We start from the raw sequence: 14,378 nt of genomic DNA on the forward strand, positions 1-14,378 counted from the left end.
AATGATATGATGTAAAGCCGAAGGGAAATGGTTCCGCCTAGTGATATGATATAAAGCCGAAGGGAAATCGTTTCGGCTAGTGATATTGGGTCAAAGGGAAATAGTTCCAGCAAGTGATATGATATAAAACCGAAGGGAAATAATTCTGGCTAGTGATATGATATAAAGCTGAAGGAAAATGATTCCGGCTAGTGATATTGTGTCGAAGAAAAATGGTTCCAACAAGAATTTCACTATTGTGATTCAATAAGACCCCTCATCAATAATTTCCAAGAAAAAGAGGTCTAATCCTTTAAATTTTCAGTCACTTTCTCTTCTAATACTGACTGAACTTTCTTGATTAAACCCTGCATACTATTCCAACAAATACGTACAAAGCTGATAATGACTGCACTTGCTCATTCTCATCTCACATTATTTTCTGGAAAAACTTTTTTGTACTAAAACTATTCCAACGTATTTGAAACTCTATTCCAATTTACTAACGTATTTGACACTCTATTCCAATGTACTAAAAGATTCTCCATATATATATAATTGGCTGCATATAAAGTTGTCAATTCTCGTTGACATAGTCCACATTAAAATTCTAACGTAGTTAACGCTCTATTCCAATGAAATTAGTCCTTCCAAATTTATAAGTACCTATAAAATGACCGGCAAATCGAAGTATTAAAAATCACAACAAACACATTATACTTACATCCCTATATAATCTCCTTTAACAATGGCTCCTAATTATGTGATGATAGTTGCTCTGATAACATTTATTTGCTTTTCACTATCTTTTGGTGATGATGCTATGTTACCAACGTCACACAACAATCTCATAGACAAACCTAAGTACTGCAATAAAAGTTGTGGAAATGTCAACATCCCTTTCCCATTTGGTATGACCCCAGATTGCGCTCTACGCAATCAGTTCCTTGTCACTTGTAATTACTCCTTTCATCCTCCCCAGCCTTTTTTAGGAAACAGCAGTATTGAAATCACAAGCATATCTCTCTCTGGGCAACTTAAGGTCTTACATTTCATATCCAGAGATTGTTATCGTGATGGGATAAGCACGAATAGAACCAAGCCATATATAGTATTACCATCGTTATTAACTGTGGACAACACTGCGAATAGCTTCATCGCCGTTGGCTGTGACACGTATGCAATTGTCCAGGGTTATTATACCAAGTTTGGAACTGAAATCGAGTATCTCCGCTACATAACAGGATGCATGTCCATGTGCTATAGTATTGATGAAGCTGATGATGATACATGTTCTGGGGTCGGTTGTTGCAAGACATCCATCCCTAAGGGAACATCGAATGTCAATATAACACTAAGCAGCTATAATAATTATAATGATACTAATATGACAAATGACCCTAGCTGCAGCTATGCTTTTGTGGTCGATCAAGCTAATTTTAACTTTTCTAAGAGTTACCTCAGCAGTTTACAGAACACGAAGAAGCTTCCTCTTGTGCTAGATTGGGCAGTTGGTGAAGACAAATGTGAAATAGCTAAGAGAAACTCGACTGCATATGCATGTAAGAGTAACAACAGCTATTGCCATGATGATTCAAATGGTTATCGATGTTCCTGCATGCAAGGATATGATGGGAATCCATACCTGAGTTGTCAAGGTATGTATATGTTTGAGAGTTTCCTAATATGATTTTAATTATATCAAATCTATCATTTTGGAAATGAATGTTTACGTTATCATACGTTTGTACTCTACGAGTCTGCAGATATCGACGAATGTATAGATCGGAAACCAGATTATAGATGTGCCAAGGATGCCATTTGCCAGAATACAGAAGGGAGTTATACATGCATATGCCCTCCAGATTTCAGTGGTAATGGTACAGTATGCAATCGTGACAATCCTCAGAGAATAACTCAAAATATTTATTTTGTTATAGGTACCTCTCTTAACTTCTTTCAAATCGATAACAATTTTATTTTCACGAACTATATACATCGACCTAAAATGTCTAATAAAGTTTAAATATTTTTATACAGGTGCTACAGCAGGGGTTGCTTTTGCGATTATTATTGTTTTTGGCTGGTCATACACTGCATTCCAAAGGAGAAAGATGTCAAAGATGAAGAAGAAGTTTTTCCAGGAAAATGGTGGATTAGTTCTACAACAGCGACTTACAAGGGAAGAGGGATCAAGTCATAATAATACAATAAAGATTTTCACAGCGGAAGAGCTAGAAAAGGCAACTAATGGCTTTGACAAAGATAGAGTTGTTGGTCACGGAGGTTTTGGAACTGTGTACAAAGGATATCTGAAAGATAATTGCATCGTTGCCATAAAAAATCTAAGGTAATTGATCGCAATCAGATCGAACAATTCATAAATGAAGTCCTTGTCCTTTCCCAAATCAACCATAGAAATGTGGTTAAGCTCTTAGGTTGTTGCCTCGAGACGGAAGTTCCACTATTGGTGTATGAATTTATCAGCAATGGAACACTTTCTGAACACTTACATGATAAATTTAAGGCGTCAACTCTTTCTTTGGATATTCGTCTGAAAGTTGCTGCAGAAACTGCTGGAGTACTTTCCTACTTGCACTCTGCAGCTTACCCTCCTATCATCCATAGAGATATAAAATCAGTCAACATTCTTTTAGACAAAAACTACACAGCCAAAGTGTCTGATTTTGGAGCATCCAGGTTGGTTCCTGCTGATCAAACAGAGTTATCTACATTGGTTCAAGGAACTCTAGGATATCTAGATCCTGAATACTTGCAAACAAATCAACTTAATGAAAAAAGTGATGTATACAGTTTCGGAGTAGTGCTTATAGAGCTCCTAACCGGTAGAAAGGCTTTATGTTTTGAAAGACCAGAAGAAGAGAGATGTCTAGCTCAATATTTCATATCTTCAGTGGAAAAGGGTCATTTGTTCGATATTCTAGACAGCAACATAGTCTGTGATGAGGTAAATGCAGGGCAATTGAAAAATGTTGCTGTGCTTGCCCAAAGGTGCTTAATTCTTAAAGGGGATGATCGACCTACTATGAAGGAAGTTGCAGCAGAATTGGAAGCTGGATCAAAATTGAAGCACTCGTGGGCTCAAACTGATCAGCAGTCCGAGGAGATTAAGTCCTTACTGCCTGGATTTGGATATGAATATTGTGAACACAGTATCCATATTGATAGTGTAACGAGCCATGTAACTTTACCATTTCCTGGAGGAAGGTGATCAATCATGCATGTTAATTTTGCTCAGAAGCACGAGCTCAAAACGGCCACGGCTTCAACATGAATTTCTTTTTTCTCTTGGGCATGTTAGAAATATGAACTAAGTTTGATAAGTTGCATCTCTTTTATTTGTCCAGACATAATAAATTTGAGTAACAAATTAATGTCAAGTGTAGTTATTTATTATGTATCCGAGTAAAAATCAACACATTTTGAGAGAATCTATGTATTATTTTATGCAGGATAGAATGTGAAATAACTAATAATTGGAAAAAAAAAAACAATACATGGATTCATTCATAGCTAATTCTTTCAATAGTAATATGTGTATAACTCTAACCAACTACTAAACCACCCTAATACTGTCTGAACTTTTCTTGTTTAAACCCTGCATAATATTCCAACAAATACTAAGCATGAGAATGACAGCACAAACAATCTCATAGCCAAATCTAACTGCAATGAAAGTTGTGGCAATGTCAACATCCCTTTCCCATTTGGTAATTGGTATGTCCCGAGATTGCACTCTACGTGATCAGTTCCTTGTCACTTGTGATTACTCCTTTCCGACTCCCCAGCCTTTTTTAGGAAACAACAGTATTGAAATTACAAACATATCTCTCGCTGGGCAACTTAACATCTTAAAGTACATATCCAGAGATTGTTACATTTCCAACAGGATAAACACAGAGAATAACACGCCAAAAATAAAATTACCATCGTTGTTAACTGTGAGCCACACAGCGAATATGTTCATCGCAATTGGCTGTGACACATCAGCCATAGCTTATGGTAATTATTCAAAGTTTGAGAATACAACAACTAACGAATACTCCTTCATAACAGGATGCATGTCCATGTGCAATAGTATTGATGATGCTGATAATGGCACATGTTCCAGGGTCGGTTGTTGAAAGACACCCATCCCTAATGGAGCAAAGAAGTTCACTATAAAACTAAGCAGCTATTTTAATCATACTTATGAGAAAGATGAGAACACTTGTTGCAGCTATGCTTATGTGGTCGAAAATACTAGCCCTTATGCTAATTTTTCTAAGAAAAACTTGGAAAATTTGCAGAACATTACGAAGCTTCCTCTTGTGCTAGATTGGGTAATTGGTGAAGAAACATGTGAAATAGCTCAGACAAACTCGACTACATATGGATGTAAGAGTAACAACAACTATTGTGATGAGGATTCAAACGGATATCGATGTTTCTGCATGCAAGGATATGATGTAAATCCATACCTGATGTCTGCCAAGGTATGCATGCATACATGATCACTCTCATATTACTTCAGTTTACTTTTAGAGCTTGGGTAGAATATCTCAACACCCTCTAAATTTGTCCTGCTTTCATCGCATTCCCCTTAACTATCAACAGTCTTAGTTATCCTTTTGAACTACCTCTCCCCCACCCCACCCCCAACCATCACATCTTAAGAGAGTTTACTGTACTAAACACGTTTGTGCTCTATGAGTCTGAAGATATCAACGAATGTATGGATCAGAAACCAGATTATAGATGTGCGGAAGATGCCGTTTGCCAGAATACACAAGGGAACTATACATGTACATGCCCTCCACATTTCAGTGGTAATGGTACTGTATGTAATCGTGACAATTCTCAGAGAATAACTCAGAATATTTATTTTGGCAGTCAGATCCTTCTTCACCACATGATCAGTAGTTTCTCTTCTGCTTGACTTGTCACGGACCTGGTCCCCCTTTTTGTCTTTGCCTTCTCCAGACTTAGACTTGACATATACCCTGTGGTCAACTTTGTGCATAGGGCAGTCTCTAATGAAGTGACCTGGTTTATCACACCTGTAACACAAGTCATTTGAGCTTGTAGCCCTGTCAAGATTTTCTTTCATGAAACCTCCACGTTCTCTCACGATTTTTTGAAATCTTTGAGTGAAATAGCCCATGTTCTCATTTATTTCAGGGGTTTCACTTTGTGACACCTTGAGAGCCCGTGATTTGTCCCTTTTTTTTTATCTTTCTTCTGATTAGCCTCATTAATCGAATCTGACCTTCTGTCTTTGCCTTTGAGAAAGAGACCATCCCTTTTTCTGTGCATCTAATAAACTTGAAGATGTTCAAACAGTGCATCCAACATCTCTACTTCAGGATCCCTTGTCTCATCATCAACCACAAATTCATTTGTCCAAGATCTAGGAAGAATTTCCAGTATCTTAGAGACCTGCTAGGTTCTTCCAGGAACATAAGCTCATTTGTAATGGTGGAGAATCTAGTACACATTTCATGAATAGATTCACCTTCTTTTATGGTGAAACTTTCTAACTGAGTAGTAAAGAGATCTAGCTTAGATTTCTTTGTTTCCTCAGTGCCCTCATACGTTGTTCTCAACCGATCCCAAATTTCCTTGGCTGATTCACAAGATGAAATCATATCATATTCATTTACTCCAATGCCATACATCAATAGCTTCCAGGCTTTGTGATTTTTCTCAACCATTCTTCTATCGGAGTCATTATATTGTTGTCGAGTTTTGGGAATGACTCTTGTGACATCTCCATCTTTTACTTCCATAATTGGCACATAAGGACCTTCAAAAATAATATTCCACACTTGAATGTCCTCAGCCATGAGATAGTCCCTCATTCGAATATTCCACCATCTATAGAATTAACCATCAAGAAGAGGTGGCCTTGTATGAGACAGACCTTTTTGCAAGTTCAGTGGTTCGCCATTCTTCGCAGGAATCTCTTTCTTGGTGTTAACTAGATAGAGAGCCCAAGCTCTGATACCAATTGATGGAATGTACGCGTCCACTTAGTGATCACAGGATCAGGTCCCCCGACAGAATAAAAATGCGGAAAATAAATAGCACAATGTAAATCAGGTACAAGAGTTTTATGTGGAAATTTCATTGCTCAAAGGAGTAAAACCACGACCTGTCACACAGGATTTTCAACTGCATTCACTAATCTCCAAGTAAAACTGAATACAGTTTTCAACTACACCAATGAGACTAAACTCTTAATCTCACACTAAGTAATACACCTATTACTTACTGAGTCAAAACAATGCATTTATTGCCCACTATATTAACTATCACTAATTAATATAGACTTCAAACCGTAAGAATCAAAGTTAACTCTAACAATGCTCTTACACTAACTCACACAAAGGTTTGAAACGTTTCTTAAAAGAGTGAAACGAATCCTACAAGTTTAGCACATTACAAGCATTCAACAACACCAACAGATAAAGATTGCTCTTCTTTGGTCTATCAGGTCCCTTGATGTATGTGTTATGTTGTGCTTGAGTTCTTCCTTGAAGATGGCCCTCTCTTTGTAAGCTTATGAATTTTCGTTTGCCAAATCTTAAGTTTGTGTTTTGTGAGAAGAGACTATATCAAATAGACACAAACTCTATGGGACGACACCATTAGCTGAGAGTCTGCTATTTTGAAAAGTTGTGCACCAACCATGTCAGATGTGACAGCTTTTAGACAGCTGTCATTTGACTTTTTCACATATGCAGTCTTTTCGGGACCAGGTCCCTTGCAGTGTTTTCTTTGTAAGTTCTTGAAAAGACTTGCTAGCTCTCTCTCTTTATTGAATGAATAATGTTGTTTGTTTATTGTTGTATAAATCAGTCACCAACAAGAGTTTTGACCACTGAAACAAACAACCTCGTCCGCCCTTCCTATTGGTGAAGTACACTGCACTTTTCACCAACCAACCTGACATGACAGCTTTACAACTATACCCTATTTTGAATCTGGACGAGAGCACTCTGCCAGGGACCGGGTCCTTGTATTTGTGAGGATCATAAAAAAAACCTAGAATATAACATTTACCATTTCGTGGAGGAAGGTGATCTATCATGCATGTTAATTTGTCTCAGAAGCATGAGCTCAAAACGGCAACAACTTCAACATGAATTTCTTTTTTTCTTAGGCATATTAGAAATAGGAACTAAGTTTAATTAGTTGCATCTCTTTTATTTGTCCAGACATAATAAATTTGAGTAACAAATTAATGTCAAGTGTATTTATTTATGTATGGAGAAACTAAACAAACACCCATAAAAGAAAAATAATTACAAACACATATCCCTTTACATTCATACCTCACTAAATAATTACACTATAATATATATATATATATATATATATATATATGTAACACTTCGGAAATTAGTAGACTAAATTAGAGCTTGACGTTAGGGTTTAGAGTCGCAGATGTACCTCCCCGTACCTTAAAATTCATGTTTTCATGTTAGAACGTCAAGGCTTAAAACCTAAGGACCAACCATGGCTCCTTGAGGAAAAGCCCCTAAAGGACTACCTGGCAGTGACCCACGGAGGGCATTCACGCCTCGTGGGTCAACCCACGCTCCGTGGGTAGGTATCCATAGACCAAGCCCTCCAAAACAGGTTGCAGAACCCTGACCGATGCTTCACCAGCACGGGCCGTGGGTCCTGCCACGGTCCGTAGGTTGGGGGGGGGTCGTGGGTCATGCCTGAAGGTCGGTTTCGGGATTAGTGGAGGGGTAGTTTAGGGTTTTCCTTTTTAAGTTAATGTTAAGTGACGTCGTTTTACACTTAATTAAGCTAACTATATAAGGTTTTAAGTCCCTAAACTAAGTCTTCTTAAATCATAACTACCAACTTCCTAAATCAAAACCAAAACCCTCTCCAAAATATTCTCTCTCGAACTCCAAAGAAGAAGAAGAAGGGTGAAACTAGGGTTGAAGGATCCATCTTTTCTCCTCAAATTCGTGGTAATTCTCCACCTAAGGTATGGCAGTCCTTGATCCATGGATAGTTTTCATCCATGGAGCCCTTTCAAACTCAATTTCTAAACTATTGATTTCCCCAAAAGTTAGGGTTTGACTTCAATCTTATGGGTTCTTTCCAAAAACGTTTTTAATGGTTGATTTATGATGGATTATGATTGAATTGATGATTTATTGTTGATTTATGATGAATTCCCCCAAGAACCCATGAAACCCCCTATTTCCCAATTTATACCTTTGTGATGTGGGTGACTTGATGAAGGGAGAATATTATGAGATTATACTTATAGTAATTTAGTAAATTGAATCATGTTATTATCCATATCTAGCGTAGTAAATCTAGATGTGTTGGATGTAATGTGATCCTTGACCTAAGAGGGGTGAACGATGAGAATTATACATGATTGTGGACTTATTGTATATTCTTTATGAACATGATTATAGTCTAATTGTGTGTTGATTGAAAGGTCATTCTCATAAACACATAATGGACATGATATGAAAGGTTTTCTCACAATATGATGATTCTAAGGTTGAAAGGCCATTCTCACCTATTGAATCTACAAGCTATCTTATGAATTATATATATTGGATTGAGTGTTAAGACATTCTTCCGTAAACATGAACTTAAGTCAAAACTTAATATGAACTTAATGGGAATCATGCTTAGCATCGAGTGGATATTGAATATGAGATGAAAGCTTCTAGCTCAGTGAGTCCGGCTTTTTAAATGGGTTCCTTCTGCCTCAGTGAGTCCGGGTTCCTAACATATGTATCTAATGAGATGGAAACCTTCTACCTCAATGAGTCCGGGTTTCTAGTAGCAACTCCTTATCCCATAAACTATGTGCCCCCATAGGTCTTTAGCTAGTGGATCCATCTAAAAGCTAACACATGTTAGTTCTACCTTAGACAAGTAGGACACCTTTTTTCGGTGTGGGGCATGACACCAGATTCCATTTTAGCTCACATGGCCTATGTCGGTTAAGGCGTATTCCCACTATGATTAACTATGAACAAGAACATGAAATATGAATGATGGTTACTCAATAAACTTTACTTAGCATTGGGTAGGATTATGGGATCTTATTTATGCATTGCACATGTATGCTTTGAGGGTACAAATGGTATGGTCTTCTTATGATGTGAGTATTTATGTAATGAACATGCTTATGAGTTATGCTCTTCCATTGTCTTAAAAATGAGGTTTTAACTTACAAATTGCATGCATTTAATTAAAATGTCCCTTTTTGCATGTTTCAAGGATTTTATGCATGACTATCATACTAAGTGCATTTTTGTACTAACCCATATTTCTTTTCTACATTTTCCACAAAGTGTAGGTTCTAGTGTTTGAGGTGATCTTCCTTCGATACAAGCTTGGATCGACTATTCTCCTAGCTTGTGGTGAGTCCTCATGGATCCGAGGACGAGTGATGTCTTGTAGTTCCTTTCTTTCATTGTACTAGACTTTAAGATTTTATTGTAAGGGCTATGACCCTATTTGATACTTCAATTGTAATAGATGGCTAATTGAGACAAGTCTAGACTTCCGCTTTGTTTTATGAAAACTTCTTAAGACTTGAAAATGTGTTTTACTCTTTATTGTTCTTTACTTATGTTATGATATGCTAAGTGTCTTACATGGTTCCTTTCGGGGTTCTATGTGCCTTGTTACGTCTAGGGGGTACCCTTGGGTCGTTACAAACTTGGTTATCAGAGCAAAATATTTAGAATGATTCTAGGATGATGTCTCATAAGCCACCTCTAGTAGAGTCTTGTTCATGAGTGTGAAGCGTGCCACATTTATGAGTGAGAGGCTATAAGATGTTTAGGAAACTACACTTCTTTCATTACTCTTAAGTTGTACTCGTACCTTAGAGTTTAACTCTATAAAAGTCCCTCTCCTAATCCTTCTCTTGTGTCTTCAGGAAATGAATACACGAAGGGCTAATGCAAGAAGAATGGAGGGTGACAATGTGAATGAGGAAGCTCCTCAAGCTGATCAAGCACTGATTAATCCTCCGGCTATGACAGATGTGGAGGTTAGGTCGACTTTTCTAATGTTGACCCAAGCTATGACGGCTCAAGCTCAAGCCTTGACAACTCATGCCCAAGCCATGACCGCCCAAGCCAATAGAGATGTTGGGACTCGTGTGAACCCTAATATGAATTCCTTGGCTTCTAGATTGAGGGATTTTGCAAGGATGAACCCTTCCGAGTTTCTTGGTTCCAAAGTGGAAGAGGATCCCCAAAGGTTTATTGATGAGGTTTGTAAGGTGCTTGATGCTATGAGGGTGTCTTCAGAGGAGAAGGCAGAGCTAGCTGCCTACCAACTAAAAGATGTGGCTCAAGTTTGATATGAACAATGGAAAGGTGAGGGACCCATAGGAGCGGGCCCGATAGGATAGGAATCGTTTAAATCGGAGTCTCTTGATAGATTCATTCCCCTAGAGTTGAGGGAACGAAAAATGCAAGAGTTCATAAACCTTCGTCAATGGGGTATGAGTGTGAAAGAGTATGCTTTAAAGTTCACCCAACTATCCAAGTATGTTCCAACCATAGTGGCGGACTCGAGGTCTAGAATGAATAAATTTGTGATGGGAGTGTCCGACTTGGTAGTCAATGAATGTCGTTCGGTTGTGACACGTATGCAATTGTTCAGGGTTATTATACCAAGTTTGGAACTAAAATCGAGTATCTCCCCTACATAACAGGATGCATGTCCATGTGCAATAGTATTGATGATGTTGTTCATGACACATGTTCTGGGGTCGGTTGTTGCAAGACATCCATCCCTAAGGGAGCATGGAATGTCACCATAACACTAAGCAGCTATTATAATTATAATGATACTGATATGAAAGATGACCTTAGTTGCATCTATGCTTTTGTGGTCGATCAAGCTAATTTTAGCTTTTCTAAGACTTACCTCAGCAGTTTGCAGAAAGAAGAGAAGTTTCCTCTCGTACTAGATTGGGCAATTGGTGAAGAAACATGTGAAATAGCTAAGAGAAATTCGACTACATATGGATGTAAGAGTAAAAACAGTGATTGTCAGGATAATTCAAATGGATATCGATGTTCCTGTATGCAAGGATATGATGGGAATCCATACCTGATAGATGGTTGTCAAGGTATGTATATGTTTGTGAGTCTCCTAATATGATTTTATATCAAATCTATCATTTTGCAAATGAATGTTTACGGTTGTGCTCTATGAGTCTGCAGATATCAATGAATGTGTAAATCGGAAACCAGATTATAGGTGTGTCAAAAATGCCATTTGCAACAATACAGATGGGAGTTATACATGCACATGCCATCCAGATTTCAGTGGCGATGGTTATACTGAATGCAATCGTGACAATCCTCAGAGAAAAATTCAGAATATTTATCTTGTTATAGGTACCTTTCTCAACTTGTTTGGAATTCTGCAGGCAAGAGGTTAATTCCGTCAAATATTACTACTTGTTTAATTATTTCTTTCACAACTGAACGGAAAAAGAAGACCACAGATTGTGGAAGTGTGGAGATTAATATGGGCAACGATTTTATTTTCATGAACTACATACATCAGCCTAAATGGCTAATACAATGGCTTTATTGGGTACATCTATATATGTTAGTAATATATTTTTATTACAGGTGTTACAGTAGGGGTTGCTTTAATGGTTTTTATAATATTTGGCTGGTCATATACTGCATTCCAAAGGAGAAAAATGTTAATGATGAAGAAGAAGCTTTTCCAAGAAAATGGTGGATTAGTTCTATTGCAACGACTCAAAGTAGGGGAAGAGGGATCAAGTAATACCAATACAGTAAACATTTTCACAAAGGGCAACTAATGACTTTGACAAAGATAGAGTTGTTGGTCAAGGAGGTTATGGAACTGTGTACAAAGGATATCTCAAAGATAATTGCATCGTTGCCATAAAAAATTCTAAGGTAATTGATCGCAATCAAATTGAACAATTCATAAATGAAGTCCTTGTCCTTTCACAAATCAACCATAGAAATGTGGTTAAGCTCTTAGGTTGTTGCCTTGAGACGGAAGTTCCACTACTGGTATATGAATTTATCAGCAATGGAACACTTTCTTTGGATATTCGTCTTAGAGTTGCTGCAGAAACTGCTGGAGTACTTTCCTACTTACACTCAGCAGCTTACCCTCCTATCATTCATAGAGATATTAAGTCAGTCAACATTCTTCTAGACAAAAGCTACACAGCCAAAGTGTCTGATTTTAGAGCATCCAGGTTGGTTCCTGCTGATCAAACAGAGCTATCTACATTGGTTCAAGGAACTCTACGATATTTAGATCCTGAATACTTGCAAACAAGTCAACTCAACGAAAAAAGTGATGTATACAGTTTCGGAGTAGTGCTTGTAGAGCTCCTAACCAGTAGAAAGGCTCTATGTTTTCAAAGACCAGAAGAAGAGAGAAGTTTAGCTCAATATTTCTTATCTTCAGTGGAAAAGGGTCATTTGTTTGATATTCTAGACGACAATATAGTCTGTGATGAGGGAAATGCAGGGCAATTGAAAAATGTTGCTGTGATTGCACAAAGGTGCTTAAATGTTAAAGGGGATGATCGACCTACAATGAAGGAACTTGCAGCAGAATTGGAAGCTGGATCGAAATTGAAGCACTCATGGGCTCAAACTGATCAACAGTCAGAGGAGATTGAGTCCCTACTGCCTGGATTTGGATATGAATATAGTGAACATAGTATCCATGTTGATAGTATAACGAGCCATGTAACTATACCATTTCCTGGAGGAAGGTGATCAATGATTTTGCTAGCAATACAAACTCAGAACGGCCACGACTTCAACATGAATTTCTCTTTTCTCTTTTATTTGTCCAGAGATAATAAATTTAATGTCAAGTGTACTTATTTATGTATCCCACTAATAGTCGAAACATTTTGATGTCTTTCTTATACTTGAACAGTTCCTTTTAAAAATTGTTTTGTTGCTCAACTATATTTGGTGCAAGGTCCACACATACTAGGAAAATTTGAGGTTTACCCATTGACATTCCGCTGAGCTTATTCCATCTCTGCAGTTAGGAGGCCTTTGCATTACACAGTGTTAACAACAGCTAAGATCAAAACATTAATATTTGAATAATAAATAAAATAATAGTTAATTTTAAGTCACTGACGATGATGCAAACGACTTATTACTTCCAAACGCATATGCAAGCCAACCCTATGTTTTCTCCAAGTAATATACTAACTCACAAGCAGAGACCTGTTATTTACAGTTAATTAGAATTTACTATTACTAATTGATTGACCAAGTATTTTGGTCTTGGCAGAACACACCCAGGTGGTGGTTTCATAAACACAACTTCTTCCAGGTCGCTGTGAAGAAATGCGTTTTTCACGTTCATCTGATTTAAGGTGTTGTGTCGTAATTTTACTAACCTTTAGAAAAATCACTTTTTGAAATGTTCTAAGTATAAAACAATTTGAGAAAAATACTTAGAAAAGAATCGCCACTTAATTTTTTAAAGAAATTAAGAAAACTTATAATTTTCAAAGATTTAAACAGAAAAATCATTTGAAAATACCAAAGAGGGTTCGGGGTTCAATTTACACTTCGAGAAGGGTTTAAGCATTTCGAAGTGTCCGCTAACATGCGGTTGACTTGCGACTGGACTAAAATATATTTGACTATTTTTAGAAAAAATAAAATAATTTAACATAAAAAAATAATAACTTATAACATATTTGATTAAGAAAATAATTAAATAAATGACGCATTTTATTTCATCTTTATTTTTTAGAGGAAGGGATCCAAAATGATACATTCGACTCGAAATACAAGTGATTGGTATATTAATGAAACTAGATTAATTAGAATTTATTTTATTCATTTTTAGACCAATTTGATAAATTAAAACATGAAAACCATTTCTTTTTTATTGATTAACCTTTTTTTTTTTTTTTTTTTTTGAGAAAATGACTTAAGTATATATATATATATTTTTTATTATTTATTATTATTAATCAATTGAAAAGATTTTGACTAACACATTTTTAAAGTTTATTAAAAATAAAAAGAATAAAAAAAATACTTCAACTTAGAACAATTTTGAAATGAGTAAAAAAAAATGATTTAAATGAAGAAAACCCTTAAAGAACATATCTTTAAAAAATATTTAGGAAAATAATTTAACATAAAATATATAATATTTTACGATATTCGATTAACTTTGATAAAAATAGTTAAATAAAGAATAATTTTTAATTTTGGAAAATTGGATCTTAATTGAAACAACTTGGTCAATTAGGACTTTAACAAAACTAGATTAATTAAGATTTATTTGCGTCATTTTTTAGAAATAATAATGTCACGCCCCGAGCCTACACCCTGGGCGGG

The 14,378-nt window shown here is 36.5% G+C and overlaps 1 pseudogene; it reads left to right on the forward strand.

Moving 5' to 3' along the window:
- The first annotated feature begins 727 nt into the window (after nucleotides 1-727).
- Nucleotides 728-12,904, forward strand: LOC102594393 (uncharacterized; annotated as a pseudogene).
- The last annotated feature ends 1,474 nt before the right edge of the window (nucleotides 12,905-14,378 follow it).

The sequence above is a fragment of the Solanum tuberosum genome, unplaced genomic scaffold (assembly GCF_000226075.1).
Source record: "Solanum tuberosum cultivar DM 1-3 516 R44 unplaced genomic scaffold, SolTub_3.0 scf00332, whole genome shotgun sequence".
In the NCBI taxonomy this organism is placed as follows: domain Eukaryota; kingdom Viridiplantae; phylum Streptophyta; class Magnoliopsida; order Solanales; family Solanaceae; genus Solanum; species Solanum tuberosum.